The sequence below is a fragment of the Podarcis raffonei genome, chromosome Z (genome assembly GCF_027172205.1).
Source record: "Podarcis raffonei isolate rPodRaf1 chromosome Z, rPodRaf1.pri, whole genome shotgun sequence".
Lineage (NCBI taxonomy): Eukaryota > Metazoa > Chordata > Lepidosauria > Squamata > Lacertidae > Podarcis > Podarcis raffonei.
Window position 1 is genome coordinate 529,457 of NC_070621.1, and position 20,616 is coordinate 550,072.

The 20,616-nt window shown below is 49.7% G+C and overlaps 1 protein-coding gene and 2 long non-coding RNA genes across 9 annotated transcripts in view; 1 reads left to right on the forward strand and 2 right to left on the reverse strand.

The window, feature by feature from the left end:
- Nucleotides 1–457, forward strand: part of NDOR1 (NADPH dependent diflavin oxidoreductase 1) — a 33,502-nt gene extending 33,045 nt beyond the window's left edge. For all 3 annotated transcript variants that reach the window (XM_053373610.1, XM_053373611.1, XM_053373612.1), the window contains one exon: nt 1–457. This exon is cut by the window's left edge and continues 369 nt beyond it. The gene's annotated coding sequence lies outside the window, so the exon portion shown is untranslated.
- Nucleotides 458–9,285: 8,828 nt separating this feature from the next.
- Nucleotides 9,286–10,833, reverse strand: LOC128406764 (uncharacterized). 2 transcript variants are annotated; one of them, XR_008328613.1, is made up of 6 exons: nt 10,769–10,833; nt 10,461–10,520; nt 10,349–10,400; nt 10,041–10,100; nt 9,808–9,867; nt 9,286–9,321 (listed from the first exon to the last, which is right to left on the reverse strand). It is a non-coding gene; the product is annotated as an uncharacterized LOC128406764 (long non-coding RNA). The 2 variants fall into 2 exon arrangements; XR_008328614.1 differs by lacking the exon at nt 9,808–9,867 and having other exon boundaries at nt 10,031–10,100.
- Nucleotides 10,834–10,867: 34 nt separating this feature from the next.
- Nucleotides 10,868–11,760, reverse strand: LOC128406763 (uncharacterized). Of its 4 annotated transcripts, XR_008328609.1 has the most exons (6): nt 11,691–11,746; nt 11,590–11,642; nt 11,489–11,541; nt 11,388–11,440; nt 11,266–11,339; nt 10,868–10,977 (listed from the first exon to the last, which is right to left on the reverse strand). It is a non-coding gene; the product is annotated as an uncharacterized LOC128406763 (long non-coding RNA). The 4 variants fall into 4 exon arrangements; XR_008328610.1 differs by lacking the exon at nt 11,590–11,642 and having other exon boundaries at nt 11,691–11,760; XR_008328612.1 differs by lacking the exon at nt 11,388–11,440.
- Between the last annotated feature and the right edge of the window lie 8,856 nt (nt 11,761–20,616).

Here is a 20,616-nt window from a genome sequence, read left to right on the forward strand (position 1 = left end):
CTAGTACTGGAAATAAATGGTGTTTGGCGCTACGGTTCCCAGAATCCCCTGGGCGCTGCGGTTCCCAGAATCCTCTGGGGCGCTATGGTTTCCGGCGCCTAGTACTGGAAATAAATGGTGTTTGGCGCTACGTTTCCCAGAATGCTCTGTGCGCTACGTTTCCCAGAATTCTCTGGGCGCTACGGTTCCCAGAATCCTCTGTGCGCTACGGTTCCCACAAACCTCTGGGTGCTACAGTTCCCAGAATCCTTTGGGGTGCTATGGTTCCCGGCGCCTAGTACTGGAAATAAATGGTGTTTGGCACTACGTTTCCCAGAATCCTCTGTGCGCTACGGTTCCCAGAATCTTCTGGGCGCTACAGTTCCCAGAATCCTCTGTGTGCTACGGTTCCCAGAATCCTCTGGTGTGCTGTGGTTCCCGGCGCCTAGTACTGGAAATAAATGGTGTTTGGCGCTACGTTTCCCAGAATCCTCTGTGCGCTACGGTTCCCAGAATCCTCTGGGCGCTACGGTTCCCAGAATCCCCTGGGCGCTACGGTTCCCAGAAACCTCTGTGCGCTACGGTTCCCAGAAACCTTTGTGCGCTACGGTTCCCAGAATCCTCTGGGGTGCTATGGTTCCCGGCGCCTAGTGCTGGAAATAAATGGTGTTTGGAACTACGTTTCCCAGAATCCTCTAGGCACTACGTTTCCCAGAAGCCTCTGGGCGCTACGGTTCCCAGAATCCTCTGGGCGCTACGGTTCCCAGAATCCCCTGGGCGCTACGGTTCCCAGAATCCTCTGGGCGCTACGGTTCCCATAATCCCCTGGGCGCTACGGTTCCCAGAATCCTCTGGGCGCTACAGTTCCCAGAATCCTCTGGGCGCTACGATTCCCAGAATCCCCTGGGCGCTACAGTTCCCAGAATCCTCTGGGGTGCTATGGTTCCCGGCGCCTAGTACTGGAAATAAATGGTGTTTGGCGCTACGTTTCCCAGAATTCTCTGTGCGCTACGGTTCCCAGAATCCTCTGGGGCGCTGTGGTTCCCGGCGCCTAGTACTGGAAATAAATGGTGTTTGGCGCTACGTTTCCCAGAATTCTCTGTGCCCTACAGTTTCCAGAATCCACTGGGCGCTACGGTTCCCATAATCCCCTGGGCGCTACTGTTCCCAGAATCCTCTGTGCGCTACGATTCCCAGAAACCTCTGGGCGCTACGGTTCCCAGAATCCTCTGGGCGCTACGGTTCCCAGAAACCCCTGGGCGCTACGGTTCCCAGAATCCTCTGTGTGCTACAGTTCCCAGAATCCCCTGGGCGCTACGCTTCCCAGAATCCTCTGGGCGCTACAATTCCCAGAATCCTCTGGGCGCTACGATTCCCAGAAACCTCTGGGCGCTACGATTCCCAGAATCCTCTGGGGTGCTATGGTTTCCGGCGCCTAGTCCTGGAAATAAATGGTGTTTGGCTCTACGTTTCCCAGAATTCTCTGTGCGCTATGGTTCCCAGAATCCCCTGGGCGCTACAATTCCCAGAATCCTCTGGGCGCTACAGTTCCCATAATCCTCTGGGCGCTACGGTTCCCAGAATCCTCTGGGCGCTACGGTTCCCAGAATCCTCTGGGCGCTACGGTTCCCAGAATCCTCTGGGCGCTGCGGTTCCCAGAATCCCCTGGGCGCTGCGGTTCCCAGAATCCTCTGGGGCGCTACAGTTCCCGGCGCCTAGTGCTGGAAATAAATGGTGTTTGGTGCTACATTTCCCATAATTCTCTGTGCGCTACGTTTCCCAGAATTCTCTGGGCGCTACGGTTCCCAGAATCCTCTGGGTGCTGCGGTTCCCAGAATCCTCTGGGCGCTACGGTTCCCAGAATCCTCTGGGCGCTACGATTCCCAGAATCCTCTGGGCGCTACGATTCCCAGAAACCTCTGGGCGCTACGATTCCCAGAATCCTCTGGGGTGCTATGGTTTCCGGCGCCTAGTCCTGGAAATAAATGGTGTTTGGCTCTACGTTTCCCAGAATTCTCTGTGCGCTATGGTTCCCAGAATCCCCTGGGCGCTACAATTCCCAGAATCCTCTGGGCGCTACGGTTCCCAGAATCCTCTGTGCGCTACGGTTCCCAGAATCCTCTGAGCGCTACGGTTCCCAGCGCCTAGTACTGGAAATAAAAGGATGATGGTTACTGGTTGGGTTTCGCGCGCTGCGGTTCCCGGCGCCTGAATGAATTGCCATGAACGAACTACAGTTCCCAGGCGCCTTGAATGACTTGATTGAACTGAATGAACTACAGTTCCCATGCGCCTGGAATGACCTGCGATTGCCCTCAATAAACTACAGTTCCCATGCTCTTTATCTAAATGAACTACAGTTCCCAGGCGCCTGGCGTCACCTGCGCTTGCCCTGAATGAACTACAGTTCCCAGGCGCCTGGAATGAGCTGCACTTTCCCTGAATGAACTACAGTTCCCAGGCGCCTTGAGTGACCTGCACTTTACCTGAATGAACTGCAGTTCCCAGGCGCCTGGCGTCACCTGCACTTGCCCTGAATGAACTACAGTTCCCAGGCGCCTTGAGTGACCTGTAATTTCCCTGAATGAACTACAGTTCCCAGGCGCTTCCAGGCCGAGACCTGGTCCTGAGCCGGGCGCTGCTGGGAAATGTATTTCCGGCCGGTAGGTCTGGGCGCTACAGTTCCCAGAATCCGGTTCGTGTTTGGCGCGCTGCGGTTCCCAGGCGCCTGGAATGCGCTGCAGTTGCCCCGAATAAACTACAGTTCCCAAGCACCTGGCGTGATTTCAATTGCCATCAATGAACTACAGTTCCCAGGCGCCTGGAATGATCTCGATGGCCTTGGGTGAACTACAGTTCCCAAGCGCCCTGAACAAACTACAGTTCCCAGGCGCCTTGAGTGACCTCCAATTGCCCCGAGCAAACTACAGTTCCCAGGTGCCTGGAGTGATTTCAATTGCCATTAATGAACTACAGTTCCCAAGCGCCAGAATGATCTCGATGGCCTTGGGTGAACTACAGTTCCCAAGCGCCCTGAACAAACTACAGTTCCCAGGCGCCTGGAATGAGCTGTGATTTCCCTGAATGAACTACAGTTCCCAGGCGCCTTGAGGGACCTGCACTTTCCCTGAATGAACTACAGTTCCCAGGCGCCCTGAATGAACTGTAGTTCCCAAGTGCCCTGAATTACATGCGATTGCCCTGAATGAACTACAGTTCCCAGGCACCTGGAGTGACCTCATTGCACAGAATGAACTGCAGTTCCCAGGCGCCTTGAATGACTTGATTGCCCTGAATGAACTACAGTTCCCAGGCGCCTTGAATGACTTGATTGCCCTGAATGAACTACAGTTCCCAGGCGCCTTGAGTGAAATGCAGTTCCCCTGAATGAACTACAGTTCCCAGGTGCCTTGAGTGAAATGCAGTTGCCCTGAATGAACTACAGTTCCCATGCGCCTGGAATGCCCTCAATTGTCCTGAATGAACTACAGTTCCCATGCGCCTGGAATGATTTGATTGCCCTGAATGAACTACAGTTCCCAGGCGCCTTTCCTGACCTGTGATTGCCCTGAATGAACTACAGTTCCCAGGCGCCTTGAGTGACCTGATTGCCCTGAATGAACTACAGTTCCCAGGCGCTTTGAACAACTGATTGCCCTGAATAAACTACAGTTCCCAGGCGCCTTGAATGACCTGATTGCCCTGAATAAACTACAGTTCCCAGGCGCCTTGAATGACCTGATTGCCCTGAATGAACTAGTTCCCAGGCGCTTTGCATGAACTGTGATTGCCCTGAATGAACTACAGTTCCCAGGCGCCTGGAATGAGCTGCGATTGCCCTGAATGAACTACAGTTCCCAGGCGCTTTGAATGACCTGCGATTGCCCTGAATGAACTACAGTTCCCAGGCGCTTTGAATGAACTGAGATAGCACAGAGCAAACTAAGGTTCCCAGCGCCCTACAGTTCCCGGCACCCAGTACCCAGGTAATTGGTACCCAGGAAACAGGGAGGAAGGAGAGTAATTGTTACCCAGGAAGTAGGGAGGAAGGAGAGTAATAGGGAGGAAGGAGAGTAATAGGGAGTGAGGAGAGTGATTGGTACCCAGGAAGTAGGGAGGAAGGAGAGTAATAGGGAGGAAGGAGAGTGATTGGTACCCAGGAAGTAGGGAGGAAGGAGAGTGATTGGTACCCAGGAAGCAGGGAGGAAGGAGAGTAATAGGGAGGAATGAGAGTAATAGGGATGAATGAGAGTAATTGGTACCCAGGAAGTAGGGAGGGAGGAGAGTAATAGGGAGGAATGAGAGTAATAGGGATGAATGAGAGTAATTGGTACCCAGGAAGTAGGGAGGAAGCAGAGAGAGTGACAGGGAGGAAGGAGAGTAATAGGAAGGAAGGAGAGTAGCAGGGAGGAAGGAGAGTAATTGGTACCCAGGAAATGGGGAGGAAGGAGAGTAATAGGGAGGAAGGAGAGTAATTGGCACCCAGGAAGTAGGAAGTAGAGTGATTTGTGAGTATTTGGTACCCAGGAAGTAGTGAGGGAGGAAATTGGCACACATGAAGTGGGGAGGAAGAAGAGTAATAGGGAGGAAGGAGAGTAATAGGGAGGAAGGAGAGTAATTGGTACCCAGGAAGTAGGGAAGAAGCAGAGAGAGTGACAGGGAGGAAGGAGAGTAATAGGAAGGAAGGAGAGTAGCAGGGAGGAAGGAGAGTAATTGGTACCCAGGAAATGGGGAGGAAGGAGAGTAATAGGGAGGAAGGAGAGTAATAGGAAGGAAGGAGAGTAATTGTTACCCATGAAATGGGAAGGAGAGTAATAGGGAGGAATGAGGGTAATAGGGAGGAATGAGAGTAGCAGGGAGGAAGGAGAGTAATTGGTACCCAGGAAGTGGGGAGGAAGGAGAGTAATAGGGAGGAAGGAGAGTAACATGTAGGAAGGAGAGCAATTGGTACCCAGGAAATGGGGAGGAAGGAGAGTAATAGGGAGGAAGGAGAGTGATAGGGAGGGAGGAGAGTGACTGGTACCCAGGAAGTAGGGAGGAAGGAGAGTGATTGGTACCCAGGAAGTAGGGAGGGAGGAGAGTAATAGGGAGGAATGAGAGTAATAGGGATGAATGAGAGTAATTGGTACCCAGGAAGTAGGGAGGAAGCAGAGAGAGTGACAGGGAGGAAGGAGAGTAATTGGCACCCAGGAAGTGGGGAGGGAGAGTAATAGGGAGGAAGGAGAGTAATTGGCACCCAGGAAGTAGGAAGTAGAGTGATTTGTGAGTATTTGGTACCCAGGAAGTAGTGAGGGAGGAAATTGGCACACATGAAGTGGGGAGGAAGAAGAGTAATAGGGAGGAAGGAGAGTAATAGGGAGGAAGGAGAGTAATTGGTACCCAGGAAATAGGGAGGATGGAGAGTGATTGGTACTCGGGGGAGGAGGGAGGAAGAGGGAGACGATGCTCCAAGGAGAGTGATTCGTACCCAGGAAATAGGGAGGAAGGGGAGTAAATGGTACCCAGGAAATGATGAGGAAGGAGAGTAATTGGTACCCAGGGAGGGAGGAGGAGAAAGGGGGTGAGGGTGGAGAGGAAACAGACGCTCTGAGAAGAGTAATAGGTACCCAAGGAGGGAGAGGGTGGAGGGTTTCCCGCTGGAGGAGAGTAATAGGTACCCAGGGAGGAAGGAGGAAGAGGATGGAGAGGCCGAGGGATTGTTTTCCTGGAAGGAATTGGTACCCAGCGAGGGGAGGGGCGAGCGATGCTCTGAGGAGAGTAATTGGTACCCAGGAAATAGGGAGGATAGAGAGTAATTGGTACTTGGGTAGGAGGGAGGAAGAGGGGAACGATGCTCCAAGGAGAGTAATTCGTACCCAGGAAATAGGGAGGAAGGAGAGTAATAGGGAGGAAGGAGAGTAATTGGTACCCGGGAAATGGTGAAGAAGGAGAGTAATTTGTACCCAGGAAATGGTGAAGAAGGAGAGTAATTGGTACCCAGGAGGGAGGGAGGAAGAGGAAAACGATGCTCCGAGGAGAGTAATTGGTACCCAGGAAATAGGGAGGATGGAGAGTGATTGGTACCCGGGGAGGAGGGAAGAAGGGGGAGGGGAGGAGGATGGAGAGGAAACAGACGCTCTGAGAAGAGTAATAGGTACCCGAGGAGGGAGAGGGTGGAGGGTTTCCCGCTGGAGGAGAGTAATTGGTACCCAGGGAGGAAGAGGAGGGAGAGGAAAACAAGGCCGAGGGATTATTTTCCCCGGAAGGAAAACGATGCTGCAAGGAGAGTAATTGGTACCCAGGGAGGAGGAGGAGGGAGAGGGGTTTTCCCCCTGGAAGAGAGTAATTGGTACCCAGGAGGAAGGAGCAAGAGGGTGAGAGGCCGAGGGATTATTTTCCCGGAAGGAAAACGATGCTGCAAGGAGAGTAATTGGTACCCAGGGAGGAGGGAGGTAGAGCATCCCTTGACCTCTCAATCTCCGCCCCCCCCACTCTTCCTCCTCCTTGGGTACCACTCCTACTTGAAGCATCCTTCTACTTCCTGTCTCCTCCTGCATCCTTCCTCCTCCTCCTCCTCCTTGGGTACCTTCTACTTCCTCCTTCCTCTTCCTCCTTCGGTACCTTCTACTTCCTCCTTCCTCCTGCATCCTTCCTCCTCCTCCTTGGAGCATCCTTCTACTTCCTGTCTCCTCCTGCATCCTTCCCCTTCCTCCTTGGGTACCACTCTGAGCATCGGTTTCCTTCCGGGAAATAATCCCTCACCCTCTCCATCCTCTTCCTCCTTCCTCCCTGGGTACCAATTCCTCTCCTCCAGGGGCAAACCCTTCCACTTCTCCATCCTCTTCCTCCCTGGGTACCAGTTCCTCTCCTCGGAGCATCGTTTTCCTTCCAGGAAACTAATCCCCCAGCCTCTCACCCTCTTCCTCCTTCCCTGGGTACCAATCGCTCTCCCCGCAGCATCGTTTTCCTTCTGGGAAAATAATACCTCGGCCTCTCCATCCTCTTCCCCCCTGGGTACCAATTACCCCTCACCCTCTCCATCCTCTTCCTCCCTGGGTACCAATTACTCTCCTTGCAGCATCGTTTTCCTTCCGGGAAACTAATCCCCCAGCCTCTCACCCTCGTCCTCCTGTCCCACTGGGTACCAATTACCCCTCGCCCTCTCCATCCTCTTCCTCCCTGGGTACCAATTCCTCTCCTCCAGGGGCAAACCCTTCCCCTTCTCCATCCTCTTCCTCCCTGGGTACCAATTACTCTTCACATAGCTTCTGTTTCCTCTCCATCCTCCTCCATCCTCCCCCCTTCTCCTCCCTCCCTGGGTACCAATCCCTCTCCCCGCAGCATCGTTTTCCTTCCGGGAAAATAATCCCTCGGCCTCTCCATCCTCTTCCTCCTTCTTCCCTGGGTACCAATTACTCTCCTCGGAGCATCGTTTTCCTTCTGGGAAAATAATACCTCGGCCTCTCCATCCTCTTCCTCCCTGGGTACCAATTCCTCTCCTCCAGGGGCAAACCCTTCCACTTCTCCATCCTCTTCCTCCCTGGGTACCAGTTCCTCTCCTCGGAGCATCGTTTTCCTTCCAGGAAACTAATCCCCCAGCCTCTCACCCTCTTCCTCCTTCCCTGGGTACCAATCGCTCTCCCCGCAGCATCGTTTTCCTTCTGGGAAAATAATACCTCGGCCTCTCCATCCTCTTCCTCCCTGGGTACCAATTCCTCTCCTCCAGGGGCAAACCCTTCCCCTTCTCCATCCTCTTCCTCCCTGGGTACCAATTACTCTTCACATAGCTTCTGTTTCCTCTCCATCCTCCTCCATCCTCCCCCCTTCTCCTCCCTCCCTGGGTACCAATCCCTCTCCCCGCAGCATCGTTTTCCTTCCGGGAAAATAATCCCTCGGCCTCTCCATCCTCTTCCTCCTTCTTCCCTGGGTACCAATTACTCTCCTCGGAGCATCGTTTTCCTTCTGGGAAAATAATACCTCGGCCTCTCCATCCTCTTCCTCCCTGGGTACCAATTCCTCTCCTCCAGGGGCAAACCCTTCCCCTTCTCCATCCTCTTCCTCCCTGGGTACCAATTACTCTCCTTGGAGCATCGTTTTCCTTCCGGGAAAATAACCCCTCTGCCTCTCCATCCTCTTCCTCCTTCCCCCCTGGGTACCAATTACCCCTCGCCCTCTCCATCCTCTTCCTCCCTGGATACCAATTTCTCTCCTGGGAGCATCGTTTTCCTTCCGGGAAAATAATCCCTCGGCCTCTCCATCCTCTTCCTCCTTCCTCCTGGGTACCAATTACTCTCCTCCAGGGGAAAACCCCTCTCCCACCTCCTCCTCCCTGGGTACCAATTACTCTCCTCCAGCGGGAAACCCTCCACCCTCTCCACCCTCTCCCTCTCTGGGTACCAATCTCTCTCCCCGCAGCATCATTTTCCTTCTGGGAAAATAATCCCTCGGCCTCTCCATCCTCTTCCTCCTTCTTTACCTGGGTACCAATTACTCTCCTCCAGGGGAAAACCCCTCTCCCACTCCTCCTCCCTGGGTACCAAATACTCTCCTTGCAGCATCGTTTTCCTTCCGGGGAAAATAATCCCTCGGCCTTGTTTTCCTCTCCCTCCTCCTCCTCCTCCTCCCTGGGTACCAATTACTCTCCTCCAGCGGGAAACCCTCTCCCTCTCTGGGTACCTATTACTCTTCTCAAAGCGTCTGTTTCCTCTCCATCCTCCTCCTCTCCCCCTTCTTCCCTCCTCCCTGGGTACCAATTACTCTCCAGCGGGAAACCCTCCACCCTCTCCATCCTCTCCCTCTCTGGGTACCAATTACTCTACTTGGAGCATCATTTTCCTGGGGGGGGGAATCCTTCAGCCTCTCCATCCTCTTCCTCCTTCTTCCCTGGGTACCAATTCCTTTCCTCCAGGTGAAAACCATCTCCATCCTCCTCCTCCTCGGGTACCTATTACTCTTCTCAGAGCATCTTTCCCCTCTCCATCCATCCTCTTCCTCCCTGGATGGAGGAGCATCTTTTCCTTCTCCATCCATCCTTCCTCCCCTCCCTCCGCCCTGCCAATCTCCCAGCATCCTCCTCTGCAGGAAGTCCCGCCCCCTCCATCCCCTCGTCCTCCAATCCCTCCTCCCCCTTCCCTCCTCCGTCCCTTGGGTACCATTCCTGCATCCCGGTTGGACCTGTCAATCACCCATCAGTTCTTACTCTTCCGAAGCAGGAAGATTGACAGGAAGATTGTCAAGCATGAAGATTGACAGGAGGGCGGGACAAACACACACACCCCCTCCGAAAAAAATACTCCCGCCTTCCTTCTTTCTCCCGGTTCGTCGCAGCATCCTTCCCTGCATCCCTTTCAACATCCTGGGTATCTCCCTCCTCCCAGCATCCTCCCCTCCTCCGCAGGAAGTCCCGCCCCCTTCCTCCCTCTCCCTCCTCCCTCCTTCCTCCACCAACCGGATCCGTCAGGTACCATTCCAGTATCTTTTCCTCCATCCCCTGGGTACCATTCCTGCACCCCGATTGGACCTGTCAATCATCCATCATTTTGGGGGAGGGGAGGAAGCAGGAATTATTGACAGGAGGGCGGGACTAACAAACCCCCCACCCCCCGAAAAAATACTCCGGCCTTCCTTCCTCCCGTCCGCTGCAGCATCCCTCTCCGAATCTTTGGGTACCAATTTGCACCAGAGCATCTTTCCGTCCTTCCTCCTTCTCTGCATCTTTGGGTACCAATTTGGATCTGAGCATCCTTCCTCCTTCTCTGCATCCCTCTCAACCTCCTGTGTACCAGAGCATCTCCCTGGGTACCAATTGGGATCTGAGCATCCTTCCTCCTTCCCTGCATCTTTGGGTACCAATTTGGATCTGAGCATCCTTCCTCCTTCTCTGCATCCCTCTCCGTATCCCGGGTACCACTCTGCCTCCCTCTGAGCTTCCTTCCTCCTTCCCTGCATCCCTCTCAGCATCTTTGGGTACCAATTTGACCATCTTTCCCTGCACCCTCAACCTCCTGGGTACCAATTTGGACCAGAGCATCTTTCCATCCTTCCCTGCATCCCTCTCAGCATCTTTGGGTACCAATTTTGACCAGAGTATCCTTCCTCCTTCTCTGCACCCCTCTCCGCATCCCGGGTACCACTCTGCCTCCCTCTGAGCATCCTTCATCCTTCTCCGCATCCCAGGTACCATTCAGCATCCTTCCTCCTTCTTGGCATCCTTCCTCCTTCTCTGCATCTTTGGGTACCAATTTGGATCTGAGCATCCTTCCTCCTTCTCTGCATCCCTCTCAACCTCCTGGGTACCAGAGCATCTCCCTGGGTACCAATTGGGAGCAGAGCATCTTTGCATCCTTCCTCCTTCCCTGCATCCTGGGTACCAATCTTGACCAGAGCATACTTCCTCCTTCTCTGCATCCCTCTCCGCATCCCGGGTACCACTCTGCCTACCTCTGAGCATCTTTCCATCCTTCCCTGCATCCCTCTCAGCATCTTTGGGTACCAATTTTGACCAGAGTATCCTTCCTCCTTCTCTGCACCCCTCTCCGCATCCCGGGTACCACTCTGCCTCCCTCTGAGCATCCTTCATCCTTCTCCGCATCCCAGGTACCATTCAGCATCCTTCCTCCTTCTTGGCATCCTTCCTCCTTCTCTGCATCTTTGGGTACCAATTTGGATCTGAGCATCCTTCCTCCTTCTCTGCATCCCTCTCAACCTCCTGGGTACCAGAGCATCTCCCTGGGTACCAATTGGGAGCAGAGCATCTTTGCATCCTTCCTCCTTCCCTGCATCCTGGGTACCAATCTTGACCAGAGCATACTTCCTCCTTCTCTGCATCCCTCTCCGCATCCCGGGTACCACTCTGCCTACCTCTGAGCATCCTTCCATCCTTCTCTGCATCCCAGGTACCACTCAGCATCCTTCCTCCCTCTCAGCATCCTTCCTCCTTCTCAGCATCCCTCTCCGTATCCCGGGTACCACTCTCCATCCCTCTGAGCATCCTTCCTCCTTCTCTGCATCCCTCTCAACCTCCTGGGTACCAGAGCATCTGCCTGGGTACCAATTGGGATCTGAGCATCCTTCCTCCTTCTCCGCATCCTTCCTCCTTCTCTGCACCCCTCTCCGCATCCCGGGTACCACTCTGCCTCCCTCTGAGCATCTTTCCATCCTTCTCCGCATCCCGGGTACCACTCAGCATCCTTCCTCCTTCTCTGCATCTTTGGGTACCAATTTGGATCTGAGCATCCTTCCTCCTTCCCTGTATCCCTCTCAGCATCTTTGGGTACCAATCTGAGCATCTTTCCCTGCATCCTCAACCTCCTGGGTACCAATTTTGACCAGAGCATCCTTCCTCCTTCCCTGCATCCCTCTCAGCATCTTTGGGTACCAATCTGAGCATCTTTCCCTGCATCCTCAACCTCCTGGGTACCAATTTTGACCAGAGCATCCTTCCTCCTTCCCTGTATCCCTCTCAGCATCTTTGGGTACCAATCTGAGCATCTTTCCCTGCATCCTCAACCTCCTGGGTACCAATTTTGACCAGAGCATCCTTCCTCCTTCCCTGCATCCCTCTCAGCATCTTTGGGTACCAATCTGAGCATCTTTCCCTGCATCCTCAACCTCCTGGGTACCAATTTTGACCAGAGCATCCTTCCTCCTTCCCTGTATCCCTCTCAGCATCTTTGGGTACCAATCTGAGCATCTTTCCCTGCATCCTCAACCTCCTGGGTACCAATTTTGACCAGAGCATCCTTCCTCCTTCCCTGCATCCCTCTCAGCATCTTTGGGTACCAATTTGGGTACCAATTCTTCCATCCCTATTGGTACCCTATTGGGTACCAATTTCTGGGGGGTACCAATTGGAGCATCTTTCCAGGCCGCCTCCTCCTCCTCCTCAGCCAATCGGATCGCAGGGAAGCTCACCTGGAGGGAAAGTACCAGGAGCGTCGCCTCTCGAACTTGATTGATTGATTGATTGATTGACAGGTGAGAAGGGGAGGGGATCCCACCAGGTCATCCCAACTGACCACAAATTGATGGAGAATGATTGACAGGGGAGGGCTGGGTGATTGACAGCATATGGAGAGTGATTGACAAGATGGAGAATGATTGACAGGGGAGTATAATGGAAGAGAATGATTGACAGGGGAGAAGGATGGAAGATGGAGAATGATTGACAGGGGAGAATAATGGAAGATGGAGAATGATTGACAGGGGAGGGCTGGATGATTGACAGAAGATGGAGAATGATTGACAGGGGAGAAGGATGGAAGATGGAGAATGATTGACAGGGGAGAGGGATGGAAGATGGAGAATGATTGACAGGGGAGAAGGATGGAAGATGGAGAATGATTGACAGGGGAGGGCTAGGGTGATTGACAGCATATGGAGAGTGATTGACAAGATGGAGAGTGATTGACAGGGGAGAAGGATGGAAGATGGAGAATGATTGACAGGGGAGAAGGATGGAAGATGGAGAATGATTGACAGGGGAGAAGGATGGAAGATGGAGAATGATTGACAGGGGAGAATAATGGAAGATGGAGAATGATTGACAGGGGAGGGCTAGGGTGATTGACAGAAGATGGAGAATGATTGACAGGGGAGAAGGATGGAAGATGGAGAATGATTGACAGGGGAGAAGGATGGAAGATGGAGAATGATTGACAGGGGAGAAGGATGGAAGATGGAGAATGATTGACAGGGGAGGGCTAGGGTGATTGACAGCATATGGAGAGTGATTGACACAATGGAGAGTGATTGACAGGGGAGAAGGATGGAAGATGGAGAATGATTGACGGGAGAAGGATGGAAGATGGAGAATGATTGACAGGAAAGAATAATGGAAGATGGAGAGTGATTGACAGGGGAGAAGGATGGAAGATGGAGAATGATTGACAGGGGAGAACGATGGAAGATGGAGAATGATTGACAGGGGAGAACGATGGAAGATGGAGAATGATTGACAGGGGAGAAGGATGGAAGATGGAGAATGATTGACAGGGGAGAACGATGGAAGATGGAGAGTGATTGACAGGGGAGGGCTAGGGTGATTGACAGCATATGGAGAGTGATTGACAAGATGGAGAGTGATTGACAGGGGAGAAGGATGGAAGATGGAGAATGATTGACAGGGGATAATTCAATATGAATTGAATTCCCCGTTTGATTGACAGCGATGCTCCCTTAGCCCCGCCACGGAATCCTAGATATTCATTCCCCGTTTGATTGACAGCGATGCTCCCTTAGCCCCGCCCCCTGAATCCTAGATATGAATTCCCCGTTTGATTGACAGCGATGGTATATATATTTCCTGTTTCATCCTTTTCCTTTTATTACCGTCAACTTTTTATTTTATGTCTTATGTATGGAAAATGATAAATATCAATATAAATTAAATATAAATATAAATGTAAATATAAATATATAAATATATAAATATAAATGTAAATGTAAATATATAAATATATATATGTAAATATAAATGTAAATATAAATATATAAATATATAAATATAAATGTAAATGTAAATATATAAATATATATATGTAAATATAAATGTAAATATAAATATAAATATATAAATATAAATTAAATATAAATATAAATGTAAATATAAATATATAAATATATAAATATAAATTAAATATAAATATATAAATATATATAAAAATATAAATGTAAATGTAAATATAAATTAAATATAAATATAAATTAAATATAAATATAAATGTAAATATAAATATATAAATATAAATTAAATATAAATATATAAATATAGATATAAATATTATTTTATGTTCTATCTTCTTTTTCCTTTTCCTTTTTTTTCCTGATTCATCCTTTTCCCTTTATTACCGTCAACTTTTTCTTTTATGTCTATGCATGGAAAATGATAAATATCAATATAAATTAAATATAAATTAAACATAAATATATAAATATATATATATAAATATAAATGTAAATGTAAATATAAATATATAAATACAAATTAAATATAAATATAAATGTAAATATATAAATATATAAATATAAATTAAATATAAATATATAAATTATATATATATATATATAAATGTAAATATAAATATAAATATATAAATATAAATTAAATATAAATATAAATATAAATGTATATATTAATATATAAATATATAAATACAAATTAAATATAAATGTAAATGTAAATATAAATATATAAATATATAAATACAAATTAAATATAAATATATAAATATATAAATATAAATTAGATATAAATATATAAATATATACATAAATGTAAATGTAAATATAAATATATAAATATAAATTAAATATAAATATAAATGTATATATAAATATATAAATATAAATTAAATATAAATGTAAATGTAAATGTAAATATATAAATATATAAATATAAATTAAATATAAACATATAAATATATATATAAATGTAAATGTAAATATATAAATATAAATGTAAATATAAATATATATATAAAAATTGTAAATATAAATATAAACATAAATATAAATATTATCACGGAGGGGAAAGGGTCAACGTCGCCATTGACCTCTCCCAGGAGCCACGCCCGCTTCCTGCCCGGGAGGAAGCGGCTTCGCAGAGTCCTCCTCTCTAGCCCTTTCCTCCTTGTCGCTTTGCTTCCCCTTCCAGGCTCTGAGTGCGAAAGGATCCGAACTCCTAGCTTTCCGCTTGCGGGGAAAAGCGACCGTTTCCTTGGAGCCGCAAGGTGCCATCCTGACCCCGCGCCCCGTCCGTGGCTCCAGGTGGGTATTTCCATGGGTTGATGCGTTATTCAGTCCTCGGGGTATTTTGATTTGGGTGAAAATCAAAATGACAGTATGCATGATGTATTCTTATATTATATACATAACAAAAATTATGTCTATAATTCAATTTAATTCAATTTAAATTATAAATTATAAAATTAAATTTCAATATATTATATTATATTATATTATATTAATAATATATATATATTATATTATATATATATAATATATATTATATTATATTATATTATATTATATTATATTATATTATATTATATTATATTATATACATATCATATATTATGTATTATGTATATCATATATATTATGTACATTCAATTTAAATTATAAATTATAAAATTAAATTACAGTATATTATATATTATATATTATATTATATATATATTATATTATATTATATATTATATACATAACATATGTATTATGTATATCATATATATTATGTACAATTTAAATCATAAATTATAAAACTAAATTTCAGTATACTGTATAATATATAGTATACTATATATTATATTATATATATATATATATAATGTTATATTATATTATATATATATATATATATATATAATATTATGTATTATATTATGTATTATATTATATTATGTATTATGTATTATGTATATACGACTAAACAACAACAACAATGTATATTACATGAACAGGATAGTATAATATACTACATAATATACTATAATTATACTAATATATTATATTAGTATATAATATATAATATTATATATAGTATATATTATATATCATTATTATAATGTAATATAATATAATACAGTACAATAGTAAGAAAGGACTGGTATGAAAAATCCCCTCTAGGATACTAGAACTCTATGGAAATGCAGATCATAAAAAGAAAGACATAAAAAGCATGCAAAAAAAAGTCCACTCTAGGCTTCTAGAACTCTATGGAAATAAATATCTTTTAAAAAATGGGGGGGGGGGCTTTCCTTGCATGAAAAAAAAAATCCCCTCTAGGGTTCCAGAACTCTATGGAAACGCATGCCGTAAAAAAAGGACTTCCATGGGGGGGGAAAAAAGTCCCCTCTAGGATTCTAGAACTCTACGGAAATAAATATCGTAAAAAAAATGAGCTTTCCTTGCATGGAAAATCCCCTCTAGGCTTCTGTAACTCTATGGCCATGCGTGCTCTTAAAAACGGGAAACAAAATCAGCTTTCCTTGCGTGGAAAATCCCCTCTAGGATCCTAGAACTCTATGGAAATGCATATTGTAAAAAAGGGGCGGGGAATAAGCTTTCCTGGCATTAAAAGTCCCCTCTAGGAAACTATAACTCTATGGAAATCCATGCTATTCAAAAAGGAAAATGAAATCAGCTTCCTTTGCCTGGAAAACCCCTCTAGGATCCCAGAACTCTATGGAAATGCATGCTGCAAAACAGGAACAAAATCTGATTTCCTGGCATGAAATATCCCCTCTAGGCTTCCAGAACTCTATGGAAATGCAGGCTGCCAAACAGGAACAACATCTGATTTCCTGGCATGAAATATCCCCTCTAGGCTTCCAGAACTCTATGGAAATGCATGCTGCAAAACAGGAACAACATCCGATTTCCTGGCATGAAATATCCCCTCTAGGCTTCCAGAACTCTATGGAAATGCATGCTGTAAAAAAAAAAAAAGGACTTCCATGGGGAAAATCCCCTCTAGGATTCTAGAACTCTATGGAAATAAATATCGTAAAAAAAAATCAGCTTTCCTTGCATGGAAAAAAATATCCCCTCTAGGCTTCCAGAACTCTATGGAAATGCATGCTGCAAAACAGGAAGAAAATCTGATTTCCTGGCATGAAATATCCCCTCTAGGCTTCCAGAACTCTATGGAAATGCATGCTGCAAAACAGGAACAGAATCTGATTTCCTGGCATGAAATATCCCCTCTAGGCTTCCAGAACTCTATGGAAATGCATGCTGTAAAAAAAAAAAAAGGACTTCCATGGAAAAATCCCCTCTAGGCTTTTAGAACTCTATGGAAATGCATGCTGTAAAAAAAAAGGACTTCCATGGAAAAATCCCCTCTAGGCTTTTAGAACTCTATGGAAATAAATATCGTAAAAAATCAGCTTTCCTTGCATGGAAAAACATATCCCCTCTAGGCTTCCAGAACTCTATGGAAATGCATGCTGCAAAACAGGAAGAAAACCCGATTTCCTGGCATGAAATATCCCCTCTAGGCTTCCGGAACTCTATGGAAATGCATGCTGCGAAACAGGAACAGAATCTGATTTCCTGGCATGAAATATCCCCTCTAGGATTCTAGAACTCTATGGAAATAAATATCGCAAAAAAAATACCCTCTAGGCTTTTAGAACTCCATGGCCAGGCATGCTATTCAAAAAGAGGAAACATCCTCTCTAGGATCCTAGAACTCTATGGCATGTTGGGAAAACGAGTCCCCTCTAGCCTCTCTCTCTCTCTCCTTCCTCCCCCAGGTCCTCCGGCCGCCGCCATCCCTTCCTTCCCGCCCCCAGGAGGATGCGTCCCCGGGCCCGCCTCAAAACCCCCACTTCCTCTTCCTGCCCCGCCTCCCGACGTTAGCCAGGTGACGGCCCTCCTCATGTCCTGCCTCAAGGGGCCTCCAGGGCCCAACAGGAAGTTCCATGAGCTCCACAGGAAGTTCCCCAACGAGGACCTCCTCGCCAACAGGAAGTTCAACGAGGCCAACAGGAAGTTCCCCAACGACGACCTCCTCGCCAGCAGGAAGTTCAACGAGGCCAACAGGAAGTTCCCCCCCAACGACGACCTCCTCGCCAACAGGAAGCTCAACGAGGCCAACAGGAAGTTCCCCCCCAACGACGTCCTCCCCCACAGGAAGTTCCCTCCCAACGACAGGAATTTCCCCAACGACACCTTCGCCGACAGGAAGTTCCCCACCAACGACCTCCTCGCCCACAGGAACTTCAACGAGGCCAACAGGAAGTTCCCCCCCAACGACGACGTCCTCGCCAACAGGAAGTTCCCCCCTGACGACTTCCTCCCCCACAGGAAGTACCCCGCCGGCGGCATCATCGCCGGCCGGAAGTTCCCCCCCAGCGACGTCATCGCCAACGAGGGCGTGGCCAAAGCCTTGGACCCGCCCCCGCCCCCCGTTTTCTACCCGGCAACCGGGGAAGTGATAGCCAACCAGTACGCCGTTCCCAGCCCGGAAGTGATAGCCAACCAGTACGCCCTTCCGGCCAGTCCTCCCAGCGCCGAATCCCTAGAGTGTCCCACTTGTGGCCACGCCTATAACTCCGCCCACAAGAGGCCCCGCCTCCTCTCCTGCCTCCATTCGGTCTGTGAGGAATGTCTGCAGATCCTCTACGAATCGTGTCCCAAATACAAGTTCATTTCCTGCCCGTCGTGCAAACGGGAAACGGTCCTCTTCACCGACTACGGATTGGCCGCCCTGGCCGTCAACACCCGCCTCCTGGCCCGCCTCCCCCCGGCCGACCCGGCCAATCGCAACCCGCCGCCCTGGGGCGCCGGCGAATCGGAGAGGGGGTGCTACCAGAGCTTCCGGCAGTATTGCGGGGCGGCCTGTAATTGCCGGGTGAGGAATCCCGTCGCTTCCTGCGCCGTCATGTGACTCGGACCCGGGATATGGACTCGAACCCGGGACCCGTCGGATTTCCCCTGGGGTTACTCCACTGTCATGTGACTCGAACCCGGGACACGGGACATGGACTCGAACCCGGGAGCTGCAAGGCCAGAACGGGACTCGAACCCGGGACCAGTCGGATTTCCCCCGGGGTTACTGCACCGTCATGTGACTCGAACCCGGGACACGGGATATGGACTAGGACCCGGGAGCTGCAAGGCCAGAACGGGACTCGAACCCGGGACCAGTCGGATTTCCCCCGGGGTTACTGCACTGTCACGTGACTCGAACCCGGGACCCGTCGCATTTCCCCCGGGGTTACTGCACCGTCATGTGACTCGAACCCGGGACACGGGATATGGACTAGGACCCGGGAGCTGCAAGGCCAGAACGGGACTCGAACCCGGGACCAGTCGGATTTCCCCCGGGGTTACTGCACTGTCACGTGACTCGAACCCGGGACCCGTCGCATTTCCCCCGGGGTTACTGCACCGTCATGTGACTCGAACCCGGGACACGGACTCGAACCCAGGACCTGGGAGCCCATTGTCTCCTGCGCCATGATGGTTCTCGAACCCGGGACCCGTCGCATTTCCCCTGGGGTTACTGCGCCGTCATGTGACTCGAACCCGGGACCCTGTCATGTGATTCGAACCCGGGACCCTGTCATGGGACTCGAACCCGGGAGGCCGGAGTGGAATTCGAACCCGGAGCCCGGAAGCCCATCATGTGACTTGAACCCGGGACACGGCACTTCAGCCCAGGACATGGGACCCGTCATGTGATTCGAACCTGGGACCCTGTCATGTGATTCGAACCCGGGACACAGGAGGCCGGAATGGGATTCGAACCCGGAGCCCGGAAGCCCGTCATGTGACTTGAACCTGGGACACGGCACTTCAACCCGGGAGCCCGGAATAGGACCCGTCATGTGATTCGAACCCGGGACACAGGAGGCCGGAATGGGACTTGAACCCGGAGCCCGCAACCACGTCATGTGAGTCGAACCCGCAACCTGGCACCTGTCCTGTGATTCGAACCCGGAGCATGGAAGTCATGGGATTCGAACCCGTATCCCAAGTTCATTTGCTGCCCGTCGTGCAAACGGGAGACGGTCCTCTTCACCGACTACGGATTGGCCGCCCTGGCCGTCAACACCCGCCTCCTGGCCCGCCTCCCCCCGGCCGACCCGGCCAATCGCAACCCGCCGCCCTGGGGCGCCGGCGAATCGGAGAGGGGCTGCTACCAGAGCTTCCGGCAGTACTGCGGGGCGGCCTGTAATTGCCGGGTGAGGAATCCCGTCGCTTCCTGCGCTGTCATGTGACTCGGACCCGGGACGCGGGACGTGGACTCGAACCCGGGACCCGTCGGATTTCCCCCATTGTGTGACTTGAACCCGGGACCTTGTCCTGGGACTGGAACCCGGGAGGCCGGAGTGGGATTTGAACCCGGAGCCTGGAAGCCCATCATGTGACTCAAACCAGGGACCTGGGAGCCCGTTGTCTCCTGCGCCATCATGGTTCTCGAACCCGGGACCCATCGGATTTCCCCCGGGGTTACTGCACCGTCATGTGACTCGGACCCGGGACCCGGGAGATGGACTCGAACCCGGGAGCTGCAAGGCCAGGACGGGACTCGAACCCGGGACCAGTCGCATTTCCCCCGGGGTTACTGCACTGTCACGTGACTCGAACCCGGGACCCTGTCGATTCCTGCACTGTCATGTGACTCGAACCCGGGACCTGGGAGCCCGTTGTCTCCTGCGCCATCATGGTTCTCGAACCCGGGACCCGTCGCATTTCCCCCGGGGTTAGTGCACTGTCATGTGACTCGAACCCGGGACCTGGGAGCCCGTTGTCTCCTGCGCCATCATGGTTCTCGAACCCGGGACCCATCGGATTTCCCCCGGGGTTACTGCACTGTCCTGTGACTCGAACCCGGGACCTGGCAGCCCGTTGTCTCCTGCGCCATCATGGTTCTCGAACCCGGGACCCATCGGATTTCCCCCGGGGTTACTGCACTGTCATGTGACTCGAACCCGGGACCTGGCAGCCCGTTGTCTCCTGCGCCATCATGGTTCTCGAACCCGGGACCCGTCCGATTCCCCCCGGGGTTACTGCACTGTCCTGTGACTTGAACCCGGGACCCTGTCGATTCCTGCACTGTCATGTGACTTGGACACGGGACACGGGACACGGACTCGAACCCGGGACCTGGCAGCCCGTTGTCTCCTGCGCCATCATGGTTCTCGA